This window comes from Callospermophilus lateralis, chromosome 15 (assembly GCF_048772815.1).
Source record: "Callospermophilus lateralis isolate mCalLat2 chromosome 15, mCalLat2.hap1, whole genome shotgun sequence".
NCBI classification, from domain to species: domain Eukaryota; kingdom Metazoa; phylum Chordata; class Mammalia; order Rodentia; family Sciuridae; genus Callospermophilus; species Callospermophilus lateralis.
Genome location: NC_135319.1, coordinates 84,526,511 through 84,549,306, shown reverse-complemented (window position 1 = coordinate 84,549,306; position 22,796 = coordinate 84,526,511).

The following is a 22,796-nucleotide window of genomic DNA, read 5'->3' as shown; positions in this document are numbered from 1 at the left end:
AGGTAACGTTTCCTTATTTCTTTTTATGCATTTAAAAAAAAATGAATCAGGAACATTGTGGATGATATATGGTAGAGCCCCTGGATTCTGTTATCTTCCTTCAAAGACAGTGAGGTTTTTTTCTGTTTTTTGTTTTTTCGAGCCAGGAGTTAAATTACTGGTTAATCATTTTGAATTGTGGGAGCTTGGCTTTATACTTTGTTAGGATGTGTTTATTTTGATTTTGCCCCTTGTCTACAGGCAAATCCTAAGTTCTGGGACATAGTCGTTATTCCTAAGGATGACCCTTCTGAAATTTCAACAAAAAACATGAACTATTTATGAAGTCCCTCTAATTTATCAGGATTTAGACTCAGTCCTCTTTTCTCCCCCCTCTGGCCAGCAGCTGAAATCTCTGTTCAACTTTTCTCCCCTTCCAGCTGTTTCTTTCTATCAGGATCCCTAAAATTTTTCTATCTGTGGGCGGATCAGGGGTCAGCCATGATTGAAGGTGATGTGCGTGAGTATTGAGGACTCTTCACTTACTCTTTCTGTGATTTCTTTGCTTGACGTTTAGATATTCTGACTACTAAATTCCATCTTCTAACGACTTAACAAATTGATTTGTGGTTTTCTTCTTGACTTTTAGCCGCCCAAGTCTGTGTGGACTGGGAAGTCTATTCAAAGAAAAGGCATATAAATAGAGCTTCTCCAACGCAGCGTCCATCTTTCCAGGGTTCAGTCCTTTCCAGCTCTGTCTGATTTGGGTTGCTCTCTAGCATCTATTTAATCTAACAACTATTTAAAATAATTGTTTTTATATATTTTGTCCAGAGCTAGTCCAAAACAAACTTTCCTACTATTGTTGGAATTGAAACCCCTTAGGGAGTTAGCTTTAAATAATATATATTCTGGACCATTAGTTCCATGATGAATTCTTACTATCCTCATTTTACTTCCTAAGGACTGATTCTTCATTTTTATCTGATTTTGATACTTTAACGTCTTATCTTACAGGTACTGTTTTTTTTTAAAAAAAAAAAATTAGAATTTCCATTTATTCAGAAGCCCTGTAGACACTGAAAGGGGGCCTGCCACAGTGAGATGTCACTGATGGAAGAGTAAGTCCCACCTGGCCATGTAGCCGGGTCATCTCCAGCTTTGCATCCAAATCTTGTACTGCCCAAAGTTGTGTTATCAGAAGTTCCTACACGTACATAAAGTTTTATTGATTAGGTCTCTCTTTGTTACATATGACTCAAAATCAGTCTAAAATTGGCTTAAACACGGAAAGGAAATTAATTGATGGGAATAACAGAAAAGTCCAAGGATATGTCATTCAGCAGTGTTGAATCTGGATCTCACATAATGTCCTTAGGACCGCTTTCTCTCTCACATGTAGATAGTGAGCTCCATCTTTAGCATATTCTCGCCTGGTGATGGCAAGATGTGCACACAAGCCTCACTGTGGTCTAGGATCAAGCCCAGTAGCAATATGAGTTACTGAATCCTTCTCAGTAAAAGCTATTGACTTTCATGGGCTTTGATTAGAATATCACCTATCTCCAAATCAGTCCCCTGTGCAGGGAAAATGGAATCCTCTGATTGACAGGCCTGAGTAGGGGCCTATCTGGATGCAGGGCTGGAGTTGGCTCCATTCATGTGCATGGGTTGATGGTGTCACAATAGTTTCCCAATAATATCCTATAATAGTTTTAATTGAAAGAATGTCACTTGACTCTGGAAAGCTATAGAGCAACAAATGTTTGCTGCAGCAGAGTAGTGTGGTGGTTGGTTGGTTCATTCTAGATCTTCTTTTAAAAATCAAAGATCCCAATACCATTGACTTTCTGGTCATCAGTTGACCTTCAGAGTATGTCTCCTATAGGAATCACCCTGGAGGAATTCATGTGTCTCTAAGCAGATCCTCTCAAACTCAAGAAGCTCTTGGGGCCTAATGCCATTTATTGAACCATTCCAGGTTTATTTGAGATAAAATAAATGTTTGCATTTTCTAAAATTAAATAGAAAAGTATTTTTCTTGTGGATATGATAATCAAACATCCACTTAAAGATACTTAAAATTCCCAGCAGGAGGTAGAGTGCTAGAGCCTGGAATGCTACTGACGGTTCACTCACCTCATTCTTCTTATTTATCCCTGTTTTTTTGAAAGACCAAGGCGCTACTCTGGTATGGCCTGTTTTTTCGAAGTCTTAAATCTTCTGAGAAATATGTAGAAGAGGCTCTGCAAACCTTATCTGGAATCTGTTTTCAGTAAATCAGACAAAACTAGAAAGGACTGGATCGGGCTCCTTGGCTACGGAGCATGAAACAGAATTATCCTGTGAGACAGAGAAGAGCCAGTCAGGGTGTATTTTTTCTTCGGGGCACTTAGCATTATTTATGGTCCCTGTATCTTGTCACTTCTCAGGTTATCTGGGAACTTTTAAGGCAAAAGTGCAGGCTGGTTAGCTTCCCTTAATCAAAGTAAGCATCGTGGCATCCTAAGGCTGGATTTTGCTGTCCTGGTAGATAAAAAGGTTATCATCATGTTAGTCTCACATCTAACCTTTAGAAGTTAAAAAAAAAAATTTAAATTCCACATCCAAAGAGTTTCCCAGATCTCTTATCTTGGTTGGGTATATGGAGGCCAGTGTTCAATTTTGATCTTTTTAGGATTAAGACCAGGTTTGGGAACTTGAGCGGTTCTGTTCTTGTTTTTCCTCAAGTGTCTAACCCGTGTCTCCCATGATGTTCTTAACTAGCACACTGTCCTCAAGGGCAAGTAGAAAACCAGTGACTAATTCTTGCTTTTGCAAGTCTTTGAGGCAAAGAGTCCCCATGTTGGGGATCCCCCAGAGCAGAGGAGGCACAGACCTGGGAATCTTATTGCATGTCGTGAAGTTCTGTTTCCCAAATATTAGCTGAACTCAGGTTGATTTCAAAGGTAAATATCCAGCATTTGTGTGAGATAAGCAAGTTGGAATCTACAAATGTAAAAAGAATCTATTGTGAGCTGCCCAAATCTAATGACTCACACCAGCCTTTCTGGGCGACCCAGGCTTGATGGAATACCTGTACTGACCAGAGTCTCAGGTGTCACCTGGAGACGGTGCCATTTGGGGGCCATCTTATCACATGACCCACCTGATTCCTGGAAACACGGACTGCACAGTGGTGGCCTGCAGAAAGGACTACTTGGACAAGGCTTCCTGGCCAAGAGCCTTCCCGCCTTGGACCTGCCTTCCCTCTGCTCCAGTTTTGGAACCATAACTCAGGGGATTTTGAAAAAGCACTGATCCTATTGCTACTCCAACGAGGACCCAGACACAGAGTTGTCACTGCAGGGTTACAGCCCAGCTCCCTTCAGGAGAAACCCAAACCCCCATGCTAGCCCCGGAGCCCTGGTGGTCTGGTGCTGCCCCACCCTGCAGCCTCAGCCTGGCCACACCCCTCCCACTCAGCTGCAGACAGAGAGAGGTCCCTGCCTTTCCTGCCCCTCGCTGCCCTGCTGGCCCGTGCCTGCCACCCTTTCCTCCCTCTCTTCCCGGCCTCCACCTGATCTCTAAGCTTAGATATCAGCTCCTCCAAGGGTCTCCCTAGCACTCCCCTGACTGAAATCTGAGCTTCAGCCCCTCCACCCACCCTCTCCTCTGGACTCCTGCATGGAAAACCATCTCAGTCAGCATTGAGTCCTCGGGCCCAGCATGGCCCTGCCCAGTGTGGATGCCCGGGCAATATTTGCTGAGGGGATCTAAGCATAGTTAGCAATCTTTTGCCAGGTGGAGATAAGGGACAGGAAAAAAAAATGATTGAAGGCTAATTGTTTCCTTTTTAAAGAATTCTTTCTGGAAGCAGTATCATTTAAGCGAGAGAGTGCGAGTTTGTGTGTGTGTGTGTGTGTGTGTGTGTGTGTGTGTGTGTATGGGAACGTCCTTCCGTGTCTGCCATTTTACAAAGGGTCTCTCTTGGCCTGTGGCTGTCAGGACTGAGAAGCCCTGGGAGTGGCTTCCTTGGATCTGGAGCAGTGGAAGCAACTGAATGAGTTTCCCGGTCCCTTCATGATCTGAACTATGCTTGTTTACAAATAGTGGCGAAGTATTTCCTCCTAGTTCTCTTTTTTTCTTAGAACATCTTGTCTAGGGGAAGTGAGAGAAGAACTTGGAAAACTGTCCCTTAAACATTCATTAACTGCAAAATGGTGTTAAAGTGTATGTACATAGAAATGCAGCTTAGTTATCGCACATATGGGATACATTTTACTTTTTACTTGAGTCGAAAAGTTTCTGAAGAAAAGAATCCCATAAATATACAAACTGCTTTATTTTGTTATTCAGTTCAATTTAAAAGTGCTATAGGGAATTTAATATGAGAGACTTTGGCTTTTGAAGACCACACCTAGATTTTTATTATTGTTGGCATGTTTATTGAAACGTGCAGCATACATGATTGATTTATTTCCACACTGTTTTGCTGAGCTCATGTTTAAATCTTGATCTCAGTTCAAGGCTGAGCTGTGTCTTTGGAATCTTACTTAAAGATTTTCTACAATTTAAGGATAGGACCATTTTTATTTTTGTGGTAGCAGAACTTCCCTTGGAACTTTCTTTTTATGGGTGAAGTGTTAAAATGAGATGGTGCTGGGGTGCTGAAAATCCCACAGGGTTTCCTAGCAGACTCCATCTCAGAAGCCCCTTCCATCTGTCTTGTCCGCATTGGCTCAGACCACATCGCAGTCCAACCTGTGTCCAGGTTGTGAACACGGGTGACTGGTGGGTAATGGTCATAGGACAGGCTATGGAATCCCAAACATGGAATCAGATCTTGGAGAATCTTAGTTTGGGTTCGGAAGCATAGGCTTGGATGAGATCTGCACCCAAGTATGCTTTCTTGTTTCTTTGCCAACATTGCAGCAAAATGTGGTTGAAGAGAAGATAAGAAGCCAGTTGGTTGAATGGAAAACATATAATAAAATGAGTATCTTTACCACTAAACCCAGATCTCTTTCACCAACTCTGACACGACCAGGGGTCCTTGGGGAAGGGCCCTGGACTCACATCAAGTGAAGAAAGTATTCCCGCAGAGCTGGATTGTAAGAATTCCCTTTATAGAAAGAAGGCCTTTGTGGAAAGGGAGGAGGAAGGTAGAGTGACTTAGAACTTGGCTGCTGGCTTAATGTCCAGCAAGTCCCCTCTCTCTGTCTTGCAAACAACCCCCCAGGCTCCAGTATCCTGAGACTGCTGGGACCAGCTCTCCTCCTTGTAGGTCCTCAGGAGACTTCAAGCTTCTCTGAATTGTTGGTTGGGCCCCTTTGGTCTTCAGGCTGTTGGGAACTTGGGAATTTATGAGACAACAACCTAATGCTGGGCAGCGTTAGGGAGGAAAGGAGCACAACTCGTCCCCTCGGGAAGGTATTGATTCATTTTACACTGCTGTAACAAAACACCTGAGGTTGGGTGACATGAAGAAAAGAGGCTTATTTAGCTCACAGTTTTGGAGGCAGAAAAATCCAAAAAGCACAACTCTCCTTGGCTTTGATGAGGGCCCCAAATCAGGTGGAATCATGGTATATGCATGTGAGAAGGAGAGATCATATGTCAAGGCAGGAAGTCAGAGAGAGGAGAAGGGCCAGTTTTGCTCTTACACCACCCTCTCAGGAGAACCAGGGTTCCATGAGAATCACCTCTCTTTGTTTCCACCACCTTTCACATTGCCACACCGGGCATCCAGCTTCTGGCACATGAGCCCTAAGGTGACACACGGAAACCACATCCAAACCACAGGGGGAGGTTCCCCAGAGAGGAGTGTCCTCCCCAGCTGTTAGGTGCTGAGGAACAGCCGCAGCCTGACAGAGTCCCTGTGTTCAGAACCACCTTGAGCATTTCTAAAGGAGGTGACTCACTGGAGACCCATGTCACCAACATTCATCCTCACAGTGCCCATACTGCTTCCCCCGGGTGTCACAGTCAGTCTCTCTGCTTCTGTGGAACAGCAAATGGAGTAGCTGACTCACCATGGTGGTCCACGTGAGCATGAGGGGCGCTCACCTTGGAGACCCCCGGTAAGGAGGAAGGGCAGGGGCCGCAGAGGGAAGACCGGTGGATGCTCCCTTCCCAGTTCACAACTCGGGCTTTGAGGGGTCACTGAGGGACACTTGCCCTACTTTTTAAATTCTGACTCTCCCTCCCCTGACCCACCTGGTCTCACCCCCACCCCTCAGTGCCAGGTAATGGGTACAGGATGTTGGCTCTGCCAGGGCAGGGAGCTTCTCCACCTCCGTCATTCCCGTGTCCCCGTGTTGATGGTGCCCACAGAGTGCTCTTTCCTATACACATTTGTGAAATGAAATGAAGCATTTAGGAAGAGATGACAAGAGGGGAAAGCCCCAGCAGTAGTAGATGTTCCACGAGGTGTAGAATGAGTGGTATCAATTCAGGAGGTGAGTGAGTGGCTTTACCCAGCTGAAGGCGCTCAAAGCTCTCTGGAAGGTTCAGGGTTTGAACTGGGGACCAACAGTGGGGCTGAGTTAAATAGGAAGACAGAGTCTGAAAGACACAGACTCAGTAAGAGGAGATGGGTTATGATTAGAACCTACACGGAAATATGGAGGTGTGGTCCTAGCATTCTGGGTAGACCAGTTGGCCAATAGGTCAGTGTAGAAAAACTGCATCATTAATGCAAAAAGTCAATTAAACTGAACTAGAAGTCTTTTATTTCTAGAATTTTTGTCATTTTCTTTTACATTTATGCCTTTTCCCTACTCACCCATACTTTCAGACCTCTCAGTTTCAGTACTGAGGATTGAATCCAGGGGCGCTTAACCACTAAGCCAAATCCCAGCCCTTTTTTTAAAAAATTTTTTTATTTTGAGACAGGGTCTCACTGAGTTGCTCAGGGCCTTGCTCAGTCACTGAAGCTGGCTTTGAACTCCTGATCCTCCTGCCACAGCCTCCTGAGCTGCTGTGATGATGGATGTGCACCTCAGTGGCTGGCTCAATTTCTTACTAAGTCTCTCTTCCTGGAATTTTCTTTGGGTTTGAAACCTGTTGGTTTAATTTCCCTGGGTCGAATCTAAGGAGGTACTTAGGTGGCATAATCCCTGAAGTTGGGGTCTCATGGTCTGATGTGGACTGGATTCGTGACATGTGGCTGAAATTGGGTGAGAAAAACAAAGTGTTTGAAATAGATGGAGCAAAACCAAAGTGAATGTGATTTTTATGCTTTCTTTTTTTTTTTTTCCAAATGCATATTTACAAGGGAAAATAATGTTTTTCAAAAACGGAAATATCCTGAAAGAGGCTTGTTCGTTTGGCCAAGGAATGAAACATAATCTGAAGAAGGCTTAGCCCTCCAAACTGTTTGCTCCTGCAGAACACAGTCAAGTTCTGAGCACTTCTCAGGGGCCTAATGATAGAGCGAGTGCAATAATCAGCAGCACATTTCCTGCATTACTATGCAAATTGCGCCACCACCAAATTAATAGTTGTCATTTGTTGTGTTTCCTGGTTTCTCTTATCCCTTTCATTTTCATATCAGCCATTAAGAAAAAAGGCATACTTCTATTATCAGTCAACTTTTGACTAAGTGTATTTTACACTCTTTTGGGCCAAGCACTAGTTCACTGACACTGACTTAGTGGAAAGAAATGATAGTACTATTAAAAAATAATTATGGACTTAAAATAGCAGACACATTCTTAATCACCGTGGTTCTATTAGAGATGGGTTATGATTAGAACCTTACTCGAAACTGTGAATTATCTTCCCTCTATTGTTTAGAGGGCAGAGGGAGGATCCCACGTGGATCCTGAATGATATTTTTTTCTTTTAAAAATTATTTTTGGTTGGAGACATAATTTAAAGATAATTTTTGCTGTGGCATGCTCTAATAATCCAGTTTAATGTCTTGTAGTGATTTCCAAGGTAAGGGGAAGGGTAAGCTACACATCAGAACCAACAAGGAGGGGTTTTTTTGTTGTTGTTTTTTTTTCAATATACTCACTTTTCCTGGAAATTCTGACATATAATTTAAGAAGGAGATGATTCCCCTTACTCCTTATAAGTATGAGTAACTTCTATTAATGGGTTATAAAATGTTTTTAGTTATCTTGGGCAAATCCAAGGGTTGAGAACTATTGGTTTGAATAAATTTTATAGCCAAACCAAATAGACCATTCTTGTTTAACTCTTCCAGCTCATAGGATAAGACTAGCTACTGATTTTATTCCATGTTTCTATTGATGCATTATAGTTGTACATAATGGTGGACTTTGTTGTTACATACTCATTCATGCATAGGACATAACTTTTCATCGTTTGCTCAGTGCTTACATATGTTGCGTCTGGTCCAAGTGTTGTTGACAAGGTGGAGGCCAAGCAGAATGTACTGAATCCAGGTCTATTGCAGAGATTTATGTCCTAGCTTTTCTGGATCCCAGGCTGAATCAGAAAGGCCACTGTCAATTCAGGCAACTGGGGCATGGTCCTGTAATGTAAATTCTAGTCCTCCAACCAGAAGCCTTGAGACCCATGAAGAGTGACTGTCTGTCCAAGTGTTAAGGCTGGAAAAGAACCAAGATTCAGCTCAGGGCAGGAGAACAGGGGGACTCCCTCTTACTCACAGAGGGGTCAGCTTTTGTGATCTATTTAGACCTTCAAGGACTGGTTGAGGCCCAGCCTCCTGAGGGAGGGCAATCTGCTTTACTAGATCTTCCAATTCAAATGTTTCAGACATATCTAAAGTAATGCTTGACCTAAATAGCTGGGCACCCTGTAGCCCAGTCAAGCTGGCACAAAAAAATTAAGCATGATTCCAACAGTGGAGAGCAAGGCTGTGTGATGACAGCCCATGTCCTTGGTGCTTCTAGATCTAGCCCAGGTCTCACTTCCTACCTCTGCTCTTTTCAATTACATGAGCCAGTAACCCCTAGGTTCTTCATTTTGGGGGGAGGAGGAACTAGTTCTCATTAGTGGGAACTCTGCCATCCAAGTCCTCCAGTGTTCACAGAGTTGTGGTGAAGCAGGGTGCTGAGCCCACACCCGCTGCACCCAAGCACTCAGAAACCTGGAAAGGTGCAGTTGCTGGTCCCCAAGTTGCGTGTCCATGCTGAGGGTGGGATAAACTGGGTGGCCCACTCAACAAGCACATTGTATCTGGGCCTCTCACAGAACAGGACAACTATGTATCGTGAAGATGAGATGCTTTCAATGTATTTGCAATCTTTCAGTGATTTGCAATTTCTACATAGGTCTTTTGTTGTTGATTATGTTGATTAAAAGTACTTGGTGAAGCAAAATAGGCCCGTGGTCCACACCATTTAAAAGTTAATCTGCGGGCGGGGTTGTGGCTCAGTGGCATGTGTGAGGCACTGGGCTGGATCCCCGGCACCACGTTTGAAATAAATAAAATAAAGGTATTGTGACCATTATAACTAAAAAATATTTTTTTAAAAAGTTGATCTGTTTTTTTCTGCTGAGATATTTGGAATACATTCTCAATGGGAAAAAAAAATAGGGTCTTGAGTACCTCCTTATCTCTTCCTTATCGTTGGGGTCTTCTTTCAGGTGAATCTACCTATAATCCATTGCACATGTGTTCTTTTGTGATATGGAAATGAGACTAAAAAGACATGAATTCTAATAACTTCCCAAGGAGGTTTGTGTTTCTTTATTTATGTGTCCATGAGGGCTAGTTCTAGATTCATGCAGAAGTGCTGATTTCTAAAAATAAGAGGACCCCCCACACCCCAAGCAATTACTGCAGAAGTTCAACACCTCGTTTCTGGCCGGAGGCCTCTCTGTGTGCTATAAAAAGCCCGCCTTGCACTGCTGCTATTCATGGGAAGCTGAGCCCTGGTGCGTCCCTTCCGTACCTGCCTGATGGTGTTAGAACATAAGACTAAAGCAATCAGGACTTGCAAACCTATGTCTCAGGATCTATCGTCCACAAAATGGGACAACTGATATTTTGATATGTTCTAGATTTGGGGGGTGGGGGTAATTTCGAGAATAAACTGATCTAAAAGATAGAGAAAAGTACATTAAAATGCTTCCAGAGTTAAATATTGTTCTTTGTAACATGGAGTGGAGGGTTCTAATGGGGTAAGTGAACAGGAGCTTTTCAAATTAAAAGCATCTTAGGAGATCAGTAGGAGGAAGTCTCTCGGCAGTGCTAGTGGGGGACCAGGCATTCTCCATCTTTCCCCATCCCGCTGAAGATGAGGCTCACAACCCATGGAGAGGCCCAGATTCCTAAAACCTCTGCATCCGAAATTTTCTGGGAAATAGAGACCTCTCTGAATGTGTCGCCCTAACCAGGACTAAGACATTATCAATTGTGGCTTCCTCTGGCTTGAGGTGTGGGGAGGACAGGAGAAGATGGAGAAGGTGATCCCCCTCCCAACACTCCACATATCTACTCCTTCCTCCCTCGTAAAGCAGATGGGAGTGCACAGGAGAGAAATTGGGTTCTAAGAGGCCAACCTGAAGTCTATCCTTATTTCTTTGTCTTTTAAACTTTAATGACATAGCTGCTTAAATTCTTACTGGCAAAAAATTACTTGAGGTGTAACTCACAAATGAATTTGACTCACCAGTGCGTGATCTCACTGTGGATGAGAATTGCTGGTGTAGGGTACCAAGCAGATTGGAGGTTGGGCTCCCAGGTCTAAAGACATCTGAGAAACTGCTCTGGGGGTTCAAAGTGACCTCGGTTTCCTTCCATAAAATGGAAGACATATTGGGATTAGAGGTGATGCGTGGACGTGCATAGCCTTCCGAGGCTCGCTAACTGCGGGCTAATCTTACCTGAAGAGACATAGCAACAGTTTTCCGGGATTTACAACTTCAAAGCATTACTGAGCACCCAGTTTGTCTGCTGCTATATCCTGCCCCAGTGTCCTGGACCTGGTCCTGCCCTCCTAGAGCTACCCGCAACTCCACTGTGGCTGTGGGCAGATAAGATCCACACGTATGAGGCAGAGAAAGTTCCATGGGAGTGGGAATGGTAGGAGAGGGTAGCCAGAGTTCCCCTTGAGCCCAAATGGATACTGTTGTGCTGCTCAGAAGCCTGACCACCGTCCCTGCCCCTCTACACTAACACGCTTAGGCAGAGAGAGTCTTTTTATAGTTGTTTTTATTTTGTGGGTTTTTTTGGGTAAGTCAGTTTTGGTGGTTGGGAACATGAAGCCATTTTTTGGTGCCCCATGAGGGAACAGAAAGAAACCTAAAAGGGTGTGGAATCCAGTGATCACAAAGAAGTGGAGCTGCGAGCCCTGCGTCCCTCTGTGAAATACGCATGTTCCCTGGCTAGGCATAATCCTTTATTGCACAAACAAACAAATGATACCAGCAGCAGCAGTGTAGACAGAAGGCCAGGCCCGTGGGCTCTGCGGCAGGAGGGCTGCTGGGAGTGCCGGCTCCTTTCTTCCTCTCACCATCTTTGCTTTCGAGAAGGGAACAATGCAGTGAGTGGCTCAAGGGCTCTCCTCCTGGGGCTGCCTGCCCACTGCTCAGTGGTGTTTTCTGGCCTCTATTGTCTGGCTGGGCTTGGCCCCTGACCTGGACCCTGAGCTGCCTAGAGCTGACTTGTTGAGGGGCTGCTTCCTGTGGGGACCGTGTACACCCAGCCGCACCCCCGTCCTTTGTCCTACACTGCAGTTGAGCAGTGTGGCCCAGGAGGCTGGAGGAGACCTGGCTCCCAGCTCCCAGCAAGCCCTGCGTGGTAGAAAAGTCTGGGACAATGGCTTGCTGGGAGCAGCGGTCGGAGGGGTGGTTGCCAGCAGCGTCTGGTCTGGAGTTAATGACAGTGTGTGAGCCCTTTATTCAGGATCCCTGTGATTAATGAGCCAACCCCACACAATTGGACAGTCTCAGGCCTGAAACTGGGTCAGGGCAGGCCTGTAGGTAGACAGGCTTTGTTACAGTTTGGGGACAAATAAAGGCTTGGCTGTGAGACAGCACCGGGCCTTCTCACTTAGCCACCAAAGAAACCCGACTTGCATTGTTTTAGAACCAAAGTTTAGAGACAATATGCTCGATGCTTTCAGTAAGTTATTTGACTCAATGTAGAAATTAGGTATTTCTATTTCCATCTTGCCATTGAAATGGACACCGGGAGGTTTAGAAACTCGCTTGAGGCCATTGCATTAATTAGCCTGGTGGAAGAACCAGGAGCTAAATCCTACCTTGCTAGACTAATACCATTTTCATGTTCCCTTCTAGAATGATCCTCTGAGGTCAGAGGCCACATTGTTGTTTTCATTGTGACCTCTGTGTTTATTGCAGTATCAATTCTCCATAAATATTCATGGAGGAGACAAAAAAAAAAAAAAAAAAAAAAAAACCCTGTGCTCGTAGGCATGATCTTGTGCCAAGTCTAATACAGACCTTGTGGAGAGAAGATGCTAGAATCCAGAAGAGAAAGTGTCCACTAACAATTATTGATCCTCTACCTGGGGAAGTGGCATGTTGGGAGCTACAGAGCAAGATAAACAGAGGGCCTTATTGCAAAAGCCCAGGAGGCTGTGTTCACAGTGAAGATGTGTGGAATGAAGGTGGAGGAAGGAGGGTCCCCAGAGCAGAACACTGAACTCTCCACCCTGCAAAATCAGAGCATTGCTCTATTTATTGATTTTTCTCTGGTTTAGCTGTTGGTAAGGTATCATTTGAAGAGAAGATGTTAGATTTAAAATATAATCGACCTTCTCATTAGTTGGATGTGGAAGCTGAGGTCCTGCTGATTTTTAGTGACCCCCCCTTGATATGAGTTCACGATCACCCAATGGTTAGTGGCAGATCCAGCACTACACCCAGAGCATAGAGATGGGTCCATGGACTCCTGCATTCTGTCCTTCCTTTGAGAGTACTGAATTACAGGTCTCCTCATGACAGGGCATGGATGAGAAAGATCCTTCTCAGGCATCACAGTGCTTGGTCCGTGAGAAAACTCACTCTGCCTTGATCACAGTAGTCGTTCATCAAAGCACGGATGATTTACTCCATACCAGGTCTGTCCAAGGTCACTTCCAAACCACATTTCATTTAATCCTTGCAGAAATCCTGTCTGAGAAGCAACACTATTATCACCACTTTGCAAAGGAGGAAGACTAATGCTCATTGACTGGCCATGGTTGACCCAAGGAAGATTCTGCATGGGGAGACTCCAGCTCCTGCTAAGAGCTGTTTATCCCTAGACATTTCCCAAACCCAACAGTATTGCTGCCATCTTAGCAGCACATTTCCCATTTCTTCCACTTATGTGTGTGTGTGTGTGTGTGTGTGTGTGTGTGTGTGTGTGGTGCTGGGGATCAAACCCAGGGCTTTGTGCAGGCAAGGCAAGCACTCTACCAACTGAGCTATATCCTTAGCCCACAGTACATGTTTTTTAATCTAGGGAGACATGCTTGAAAGAGGGTAGACCAAGAGATCCTGTTTATTATTTAGGCCACAGTTTCAGTGATGAGTTTCATATGAACCTTATCAGTGTCAAACCAGAGTTTACTAACACTTTACTAACTTATAAACAGGCTCCCACACACTTATTCCGTGCTTAAACAAAGAAACCCATGTAAACATTTCAAAACATTTCTGGTGGGCAATTAATTTCTTTCCTTTGGGAAAATATTTGATTGATGATAATAATGAGGCAATGCATATTTTGGAGATAAATAGTATGAAAATGGGTAGCTTTGGCATTGTTCAGGAATGTTGGGTGCTTACAAATTATCATCAAATTTCTGCATGCTGAGAGATCCATTTTTCAATGTGCTTAGGAATTTGAGATGGAAGAAGAGGGATCAGGCATGAGATATTGTGGGGAGGGGCGCTATTTGGAAATTCTGGGGAACAGAAGACTTTCTGGAATGTTCTTCGTTTCTTCCAAGTGGCATGCTGTACTTCTAAGAACCCTCTCTAGAGCTAATCTAGATCTCTTCCTTGCTCTTTCCATCCTGTTTATCTTTTCTCCTACCTCTCCCTTTCCGTGAGTCAGGTAGAGAGAGAGGTCTGGTGGCCAGCATAGGCAGGGAAGGAGGGTGAGCGAATTTACTGTGGATTTGACTCCATTGCTTCCTAAAGGAGCACAGGCCCACAGGTGTCCATCTCAGAATCTTCAAAGGTGCCCCTCTCAGACAGAAGCCCTGTGTCATTGTGCCTTAGGACATTCTCCAGCTACATAATGACAGCACCATTCCTTGGTGGAAGGCCAGATCATGTTTTTGCCTCGGTGGTTCAACTATGTACAAACAAATCCAAATCTAGACTGCTGACTTCAATGGAGCATTGTCTATTTTCAAAACCTTCCTCCCTGGGCTCATGGAAGGAGCCCTTAGCAAGCCATTAAGACACTTACTGATTCCCTCTTTATTCCTGGTACAGAGAAGGAAGCAGAGCAAGGTGCTGGAGCATGATTTGCTGAACTCTTTCCCTCTGTGCTGGCCACCGAGTCTCCAGCGGCCGGGGATGCCCTGCCGGATCTGTACAGGACATGGCACAGACACTGCACAGGTGGTGCTCGGAGCCTGCATGTCTGTCTAGGGGGATTCCTCGACTGGATGAGAGTTGCCTTCTGAGGTTCCTTTCCTTACTATGAAATTTTATGTTCAAAGTCAACTTTGGTATCTTACTGAATGGGGCTTCCCGAGTCTGTTTTCTGATTTATACTCAAAGGTCCGGGTGCAAATTTGTCTCTATGTCTTATTTACTGAGCAACCTTTATTAGCCAAATCATGTGATCTTCTTGAACCCCAGTTCTGAACACCTGAAGGTGGACGGGGGTATGGTTGTCCACAGCTCAGTCTGTTTTATGACAGTTTCACAGTGTCTTAAGGTCAAAGTAAGACAGTGTTGAGGAAGTGTGGTCCTGCCCCGTACATGGGGAAGGCAGCATCACTGCTTTATCAGTCTTCCAAAGTACAAAGCTGCTCTCGTGCCCTGGGGCTAGGCTATGTGTGTGTGTGTGTGTGTGTGTGTGATGCTGGGTGGTCCCAGGGCTGGTGCAATGGTACCCCACTTCTGGCTATGTTAGTGGCTATGGCACTTCACTGGATAGAAGCAACTTTCTGACCTCAGTGACCCACTGTCTACCCTGAACGGTGCTGCCTGCCGAGGAGCCTCGCTTTCCCCCACACAAGCTCTGCGTCCTCTTCCATTAGTAAAGCCCCCAAATATCCACCTCATTTGACGGAAGCTTTATAAAGGGATGCCTAAGGAAACATGCAGGGTCAGGAGGACCACCCAGAGGCGCCTGGCGGTGGCAGCTCTGAGCCTCGACCCTCTCTCCTCTGGGGTGCAGGATCCACTTCCGCCAGCTGCTCCCAGCCTGTCCTGTCACTATGGATTCCAGTCCCCGGAATCCATCCCAAAGTCCATTTCTTAGTCAGCAGGAGGCCAAGCAGCATTTGAGACTTCAGTTTAAGATCTCTTCCCTGCAGGAGGAGTCCCCTTCCTGTCCATTAAGTTAACCATTTGCTGTGGGGAAAAGAAGAGTCATGGCCTTCTACTGTTCACACGTTTTTTTTTAGTGGAATATTCTTGGCGTTACACAGAGATTCACAGTCACTTGATTCTTCCGCTCTTTCTTCTCTCCCTTTCTCCTTGCCCTCTTTCTGCCTCCCTTGTTCTTTTCTGTGGGGCTTTTGGACCAACTCCTGGCTTTCCTGGGGGAAGGCATCCTCCTGGGGAGGGGCTGCGGCCGGGCCCCTGTGGGTGTAGCAGGCCCTCTCTTTGCCCAGGCTGGGCAAGCTCAGGTGGCTGCCCATCCCGGAGCAGGTGAGGGCGTGTGGGCTGGAATGTCAGGTTGTGACCCTTCCCTTCACAAGCCTGGCCTCCTGTACACAGGGAGAGACCCTTTCTCTGCCCTGGAGCCCCGTCCCTCCAAACAGTTACAGATTATCTTTAAGAAGATTAGAGAACCTCTGGCTCATGGCTGGCTTTCCTTCCATGCCAAAAGGCCTGGCAGATCAAAGGCTTCGCATAGCTGGTGGCTTATCTCTTGCCTGTCCTAAGACCACTGACCTCTCAATTAGGGTTTTAACAACAATTTCTCTTTGGGGGAGGAAATGCTCACTGGCTGGAGGACAGTTTACACTCCCAGACCTCTGGCTCTGACCCCGCTGGCTGGGCGGCCTGTCCTGACAACTCACCACGCAATTAGGCGACGGCTTTCAGTTCTCTTACAAAGGAAAAAATGTTATTTTTACTGAAAATATCGCCAAGTGCCCTAGAGCATTCTATTTTTCATATATAATGAGGTGATGGTGGAGTCTGTTAGATGAATGTGACTTTATCAGGCTTTGACGCTAATGCTCCTCTCCAATCCAGAGCCCGGTGGTCCACCAGGGAGACGCTGCTGATCCAGGGCACTGAGTGACAGATGGGTCCCCCTGCATTCCTTTGCTTTCTCTGGGAGACCCGCCCTCGGCCCCTGGAGTTTCACTCCAAACATGGCCTGCTGGTTTACCCGGTTCAAGTTGATGAAACTTACACTGAATGTTAAAGAAAATTATTTTGCATCCCGGCACTGACCAATTTTCTAAAAGACGTAGGATTTTCAGACAGTAGAAGATGAATATACCACTTTTTAAAATTAGATAGATTCCTTTTATTAAAGGACTGTGCCAGTTACCCTGGATACCATGGACGTGTATAACACTTCTCTCCCCTTGAGGAGCTTACACCATAATTAGGGGGAGAGAAACCCAAGGAGGCTGATTAATGAAGTGCTAAGACCATTGCAGTAGAGGAGAGCTTAAGCTTGGGGTCACACAGACCTGGGTTTGAGTCTCAGCTCAGCTGTGCACCCTTGGGAAGATTATTGAACTTCCCAAGACCCAGTTTCTTTGTCAGTAAAACCGGGAGAAGCATGCTTAAACTATGTCACAGGGCTGTTGCAGGATCAAATGACATAAAGTTTTCGAGTGCGTGGCCTATGGAAAACACACTTGATAACTGTGATTGCTTTGCTCTTACTGTATAAGTTCAGAAAAGTTTGTAATAAAGGAATTTGCTGGAAGACAGGCAGGAGGCCCTTCTCACAAGAGACCTAGACAGAAGCAGGAGCCGGGCGCTGAAGGGATAGCTGGTATACCCTCTGGCACCCCATGTTGCCCTCTAGTCTTACGCCCACTATCCTACTCACTCATGTCTTATCTGCCTGCAAGACTGGCTGGGAAACCACTGAGAGAGCCACAAAGTTAGTTTGCTGGATCGGTTACAGACGAGGGTCAGTTGTCATTTCCATCATAAAAGCCATGCTTCATGGATCTAGAGCTTGGAATTTAAAATGACATGGGGCTTAAACTCTACTTAACGCTTTTGATTTAAAACCTATTCAGAGAACAAGAGTCCTTAAGTCCACATGGCAGATAATACCATCGCAGGCTCCTGGTATAAGTTACCTTTGAAAACGAGTTCTGTGTTTGGCTTTGCAATGACAAATAACTTTAAATAAAGAGTCACAAAAAATCAACACTTGTAAAAAGCAAATAATCAGCCACATTTGTGTTCTCCACGGAGGAATGAAAGGCACCTCGGGAGGTTTCATTTTCATACATTTTAACGATGACATTCCAAAGTGGCTCCTTTAGAAGAGGGCAGATTAAGCAGAGGAAGGAGAAACATTTTTACTATTTTCTTGCTCTCTAGAGGTGTATATTTAATTCATTTATATTTTATATGAAATTTTATTTTAAAAATAAAATGCATTATATACAATATTAGGAAATAGTTTGTCTTTTGGCTTATGCATCAAAGATGTACTACAATTAGATATGCCTCTGTGAGCAGACGGATCCTTCAGCATTTTATTTAAAAAGAACTATCAGTATCCCAGAGGAAGTATCTGATGGACAGAATCAGGAGGAACATTAGGTTTTTGTTTAAAAAGAGGATCATTCTGATTTCAACTTTGAGACATGAACATGCTCAGGGAATTTTCCAGGGGAGACTTGAGAGAGTTTGAAAACCCTCCAGGAAGTGCTCATGATCTCACCGAAAATAAAAAGGTCCCTCGCTGCAAACCCTTCTGGGTGGAGATCACAGGAAGGGGGTGGGGAAAGAAAAGGGGCTTCATCTTCACTTACTCTTGGACTCGAGACCCTCCCGTTGCCTTTTAATTTTCATTTTCAGTGAATGATTTTCTTAGTCTGGACCAAGGTTCTATGAAAAGCATCAATAGGCTCAGGCAGAGCGGTTTAGGGGAGTTTGGTTTCACCGTTCCATGGTCCCTGGGAGTAGTGACAGTTAAGGTGTCCAGTTCATCTCTGAGGGGAATTGGAAAAATAATGAGCCCCTCCTGTTGGACTCCAGAAGTGGAGGCCGTTGCTCCGCTCCTTGGCCCTGGCCTGGCCTTAAAGTTTGCTTTGACCCTAATAATGTGGCAGAAGTTGTCTAAGTTCTGGAGTCCAGACCTCAGGGGGCGTTGCACCTCTTGCATGTGTTATCTTGAAGTGTCCCATCTACCATGCAAGGGAACTTTGGCCGGATTAATAAATCATAAGAGACTACAGGAAGAGAAGGGCCAAGTGGACAGGCAGCACAAGGCTCCAGGTATGTGAACAAGTCGCTTTAGGTCCTCCAACCCTCTCTGAGCCACTGGCTCTCTGCAAAACACCTGCAACAGAGAGCCCAACAAGGCCAGTGGAGCTTCCTAACCAACCACAGAGTCCTGAGAAACAGTAACACATGATTTCAAGTCGGCGGTCAATGGGCTAAATCTGATGTGGCACAAATTTTATAAATAAAGTTTTATTGGGACACCAGCACCACCAGTAGAATATGACCAGTGAGACAGTAAGGAGCTCTAAGCTAAAGCCTCATGAGAGCTGGCCTCTTGGAAGACTACTGACCCGTGTGAGAAAGCCCACCCTGGATCCCGAATGATGACAACGAGTGGAGAGAGGCCAGGGTCATCTTGGACCCTCCAGCCCCAGCAGAGGGGCCAGCTGCCCAGGGCCGTATGAGCAAGCCCAGGGTAGACAGGCAACACCAGCTGGTCAACGGCAACCCTGAGAAACTGGCTTGAAGCAACTGAATTTTGGGTTGTTTCTCATACAAAATTAAATAAGTGATAACCTTCCAACCAATTATTTTTTCATTCACGTCCAACTGATGGAAATTCAAGAATCACAGCAAGCTTCAACTTGCCACCTCTGCAAAGGTAGTAATTACACACAGACTTCAACGGAACCCCTTCCTTCTGTTAAAATCTACTGCAGTCACAGACACTCTACCAACCTGAATACAAATTCAGGATCATAAATACGTGGGTGGATTCAACAGCTAAACAGAACAGTTCTAAACTCACAAGCCATGTCATTTGCTTATTCTTATTAATAAGTATATGCATGTGTAGTCTTTAAAAATGACTCCAGGGACTTCTCTTCCAAATTAATAGCCAGAATTTCCTTCCTAGAACTACCTGGGGCAACCTGGAGAGGTTCAGGAAATATCGGCTCGCTGCCCTAACTGAGAAAAAGCATTAGTCAGCTGTAACAACACTGTCACCACAGTGAAGGCACAGAGGAATTTGAGATCATTGTTTAAAAGTGTGGCCGACTGCAATGCTTGCTACTAGAAAATTAAAATAGAGCTTGAAATCTGAACAAAAGTCTCCATGAGTGAATAGAGCTTTCTTCCTCTCATTGAAAAAAAAAAAAAAAATTCATCAGGGCAGTGATGAATTTCCTTGTCACTACTTTCTAGCAGAATGAGGGCACATGGAAGCTAGAGGAATGTAGCTGGGGGTTTCTTGTGTTCACTGGCATTCTGCCCACACTGGAACTTTCTCGAGTTATTTTGGTTGGTGCTTCCATTTCTTTGTGTAAGAAGACACAGCTCCCGGCCCCCGGGGCTTGGCGTCTGGAGCTGTGGCTGTTCTTACGATGGGGGAGTGACTGATAACTCCAGGATTAAATGCCATTGCAAAGATTCCCCTGGTGTTACTCATTCTTCCTCACCAGGACTCAACGTGCAACTCTGCTACTCGCTGTGAGATTTTGAGTAGGTTATATAATCTCTTGGAGTTTCAGTGTCTCATCTATGGAGAGGGGGGGGGGGGGGAAGGAATCCCTGCTCCTTATAGGATGGATTTGAAAGTCAGTGATAATCTGGATGGAATATCAGTGGGGTAATAGTACTGCTGTAGGGTTTTTATGAGGACCTAATCAGTTAATATTTGGAAAGTTTTTAGAACATGGCTTGCGCACAGTTCAAGTTTGTTAAATAAAATAACAAAAATCCAGACTGTCGTCATCCATCAATGATAGACCCTGAGAGTTATCTTCAGTTGGGTTCCTGAAGCACATGGTTAAAAACCCCGTTCACTCCTGACCACGGTCAGTGATCACAATGCAGCTGTGCCCTGGGAGCCACACATCCATGCCTGGGGTGTGCACAAGCCTGCACCCCGTGTTGCCCAGGGAGCGTCAGAGCAGTTAAGGAGAAGGACAGAGGAACAGACAGTGACCTGGGTGGCCTCTTGGCCTCTGCTGTAAATGTGGGTGTTGCCTGCTCGGCGCCCATTCTGCTTTCTTCCATTTATCCCGGGAGCTGGCGACCACAGGGGATGCGGTGTTGGTGATCAGTCCTTCCGGGTGTCCTCCCTGATAGAATCAAGAGGTGAGCATGTGGACCAGTAGAAGCTCCCTCTCCTGTGGGATCGGAATCTGCAGCCAAGTGACACATCCAGAACGTTCGCTGGTTCTGAGACCCCTTACTGCTCCCAGGGATGGTGCCTGGACATGCATGCTTTCATCAGGGCCCTGATGATCCTTAAGCTTAAGATGGAAGACTGGTGCTGGGAGCACTGACATGGTTCGCAGCCAGACAAGTGCTTAGCCGACACTAGTGTTTTTAACTGCCGGCTGGTTAGGGAAATCAACCACCAGGAGGGAACAGCACTTTTGAAAACGAAACAAAGCAGGATGGAGTGGAGTGGGCTGAAGTGCAATGGAGAAGACAGTAATGGAGCAGGGAGGAAGCACAGGCCGCACTTCCGGAAGCTTCACTGGTCATTTATGTGTGTGTACAGCGATTTGCAATGTAAATATATTTCTGCCTTCTCCACTGTAGGTCTTGGCAAAACAAAACAACAGCAACAAATGTGAAAGCCAAGCCCAGAAGCCTATTTTTCAAACTCACTTGGTACAAAGCAGCCCCTGGGGAGAGAGTTAGAAGCGCGATTTCCCAAGCTCTCCCTGGACCTTCCGATTGGGTCTGTTCCCAGTGGGCTGGAATTTTCTGCCGCCTTCTTCCTCTTTTTCTTCTTCTCCTTTTTTTTTTATTTTTTAAATAACAGCTTTCTTTTTTTTGATTCTAGTCAAGTGTGTATATGGGGGTGCAGGGCACTCCCCTAAAAGCACCTAGCTGAATTTCGAGGGGAAGCTAAGTGCTCAGTAAAGTTGGCAAAGCTGCAAAAGCCAGACACGAACACCAAGCAGCAAAGCAGAGGCAGACTGTGAGCTCGCTGACGTGACTATGACCCGGGAGGATCCATCATTTTGTCCCTTTCTTAAGGGACTTTCTTTCAGCTTATCTCCAGAAACTACCAAAGGGCCCTTTGCAGAACAGCTGGCTTCCTTCCTACAAGCTCTGTAAGTCCAGAGAGGGAAGCTGAGGCTCAGCTCCCTGCAGGAGGCAGGTGGGATTTGAACTGCATCCTTTGACCCTGCGCCTGGCTCTCTGCAGCTGTCATTCCTGCCCTCAGATGCTGGAACTTTCCAACAGACTTCGCTCCGTCCTCCGCCAGCCCTTTTGATCTTTTCCAGCCTCTGTCATGCTCCCTCCTGACAAAGGTCTCTGGGCACACACCCCTCAGCCGGGAGAGCAGGAGGCCCACCTCCCATCAGGGTTTCCTGGGTTACCTGTGGGGGATGAGCCTGGGGACTGGGTGAGAGAGTTGCCTCACCCAGCTGTGCTCTCGTCAACCTCAGGGGCGGGGACCCACGTCTTCTAGGACACCACAGTGGCTCCTTTGGTGCACAGCAGATCCCCCTGCTTCCTATCCAACGAGGGGTTTTGTTCCAGTGCCACCGAGGCTGGAGAGGAAGGGCATGGGGATCCTCCAGGCAGATGCATCAAATGGGAGCATGAGGCTGGCTTGGCTGCTTCTGTGTACCCTCTGCACCTCAGTTTTCCCATCTCTGAAATGGGAACAGCGACAGTCATCTTGGGTCCACCTGCCAGGTGCTGCAGGACAGAGCGCACGTGAACTTTTCATATGGGTGAACCCAGCACCTCCTCACTCACGGTCCTGCAGGCGCAGGTAATGACAAATAGTTTCAGGACGTCTGTGGAATGTCAACAGCAGACAGGAGCTCCTGGGTGCACTCCCCGCTCACCCCAGCTGTCCCCAACATGCATTGAGGGTTCCGTGTGCAGGAGGGTCACGCCGTGGCTCCTTCCCTCCTTCATCATAGATATTTGTTCGGAGCCTGCAGCATGCCGAGTATCATTCTAAGCTGCTGAGCAAGACAGATGGGGTCCTTGCTCTTGCCAAACTCCTCCCCCACCTAGTGGGAGACAGTGAGGTAGGAGGCAAGAATAAGTCTGAGAAAATAAGGCTGGGCAGAAAGGTGGAGGTCAGATCAGGCATTGCTCCGGGCACAGCCGCTCTCTGGACATTATGACCTTGGGAAGAACGCCCTTCATCAAGGGCCAGTGACTCGGGAAGCTTCTCCTTGTAACTGCACCAGGCCCTTTGGTCCCTATCCAAGGTGTTTTTGTTACTGTGATGAACGAGTGTCTCAGCCCTCAAAAGAAGACCAGGTGACTAGATTGAGAGGGCAACTGATGGCACCAAGTACCTGTGTTTATGCTGA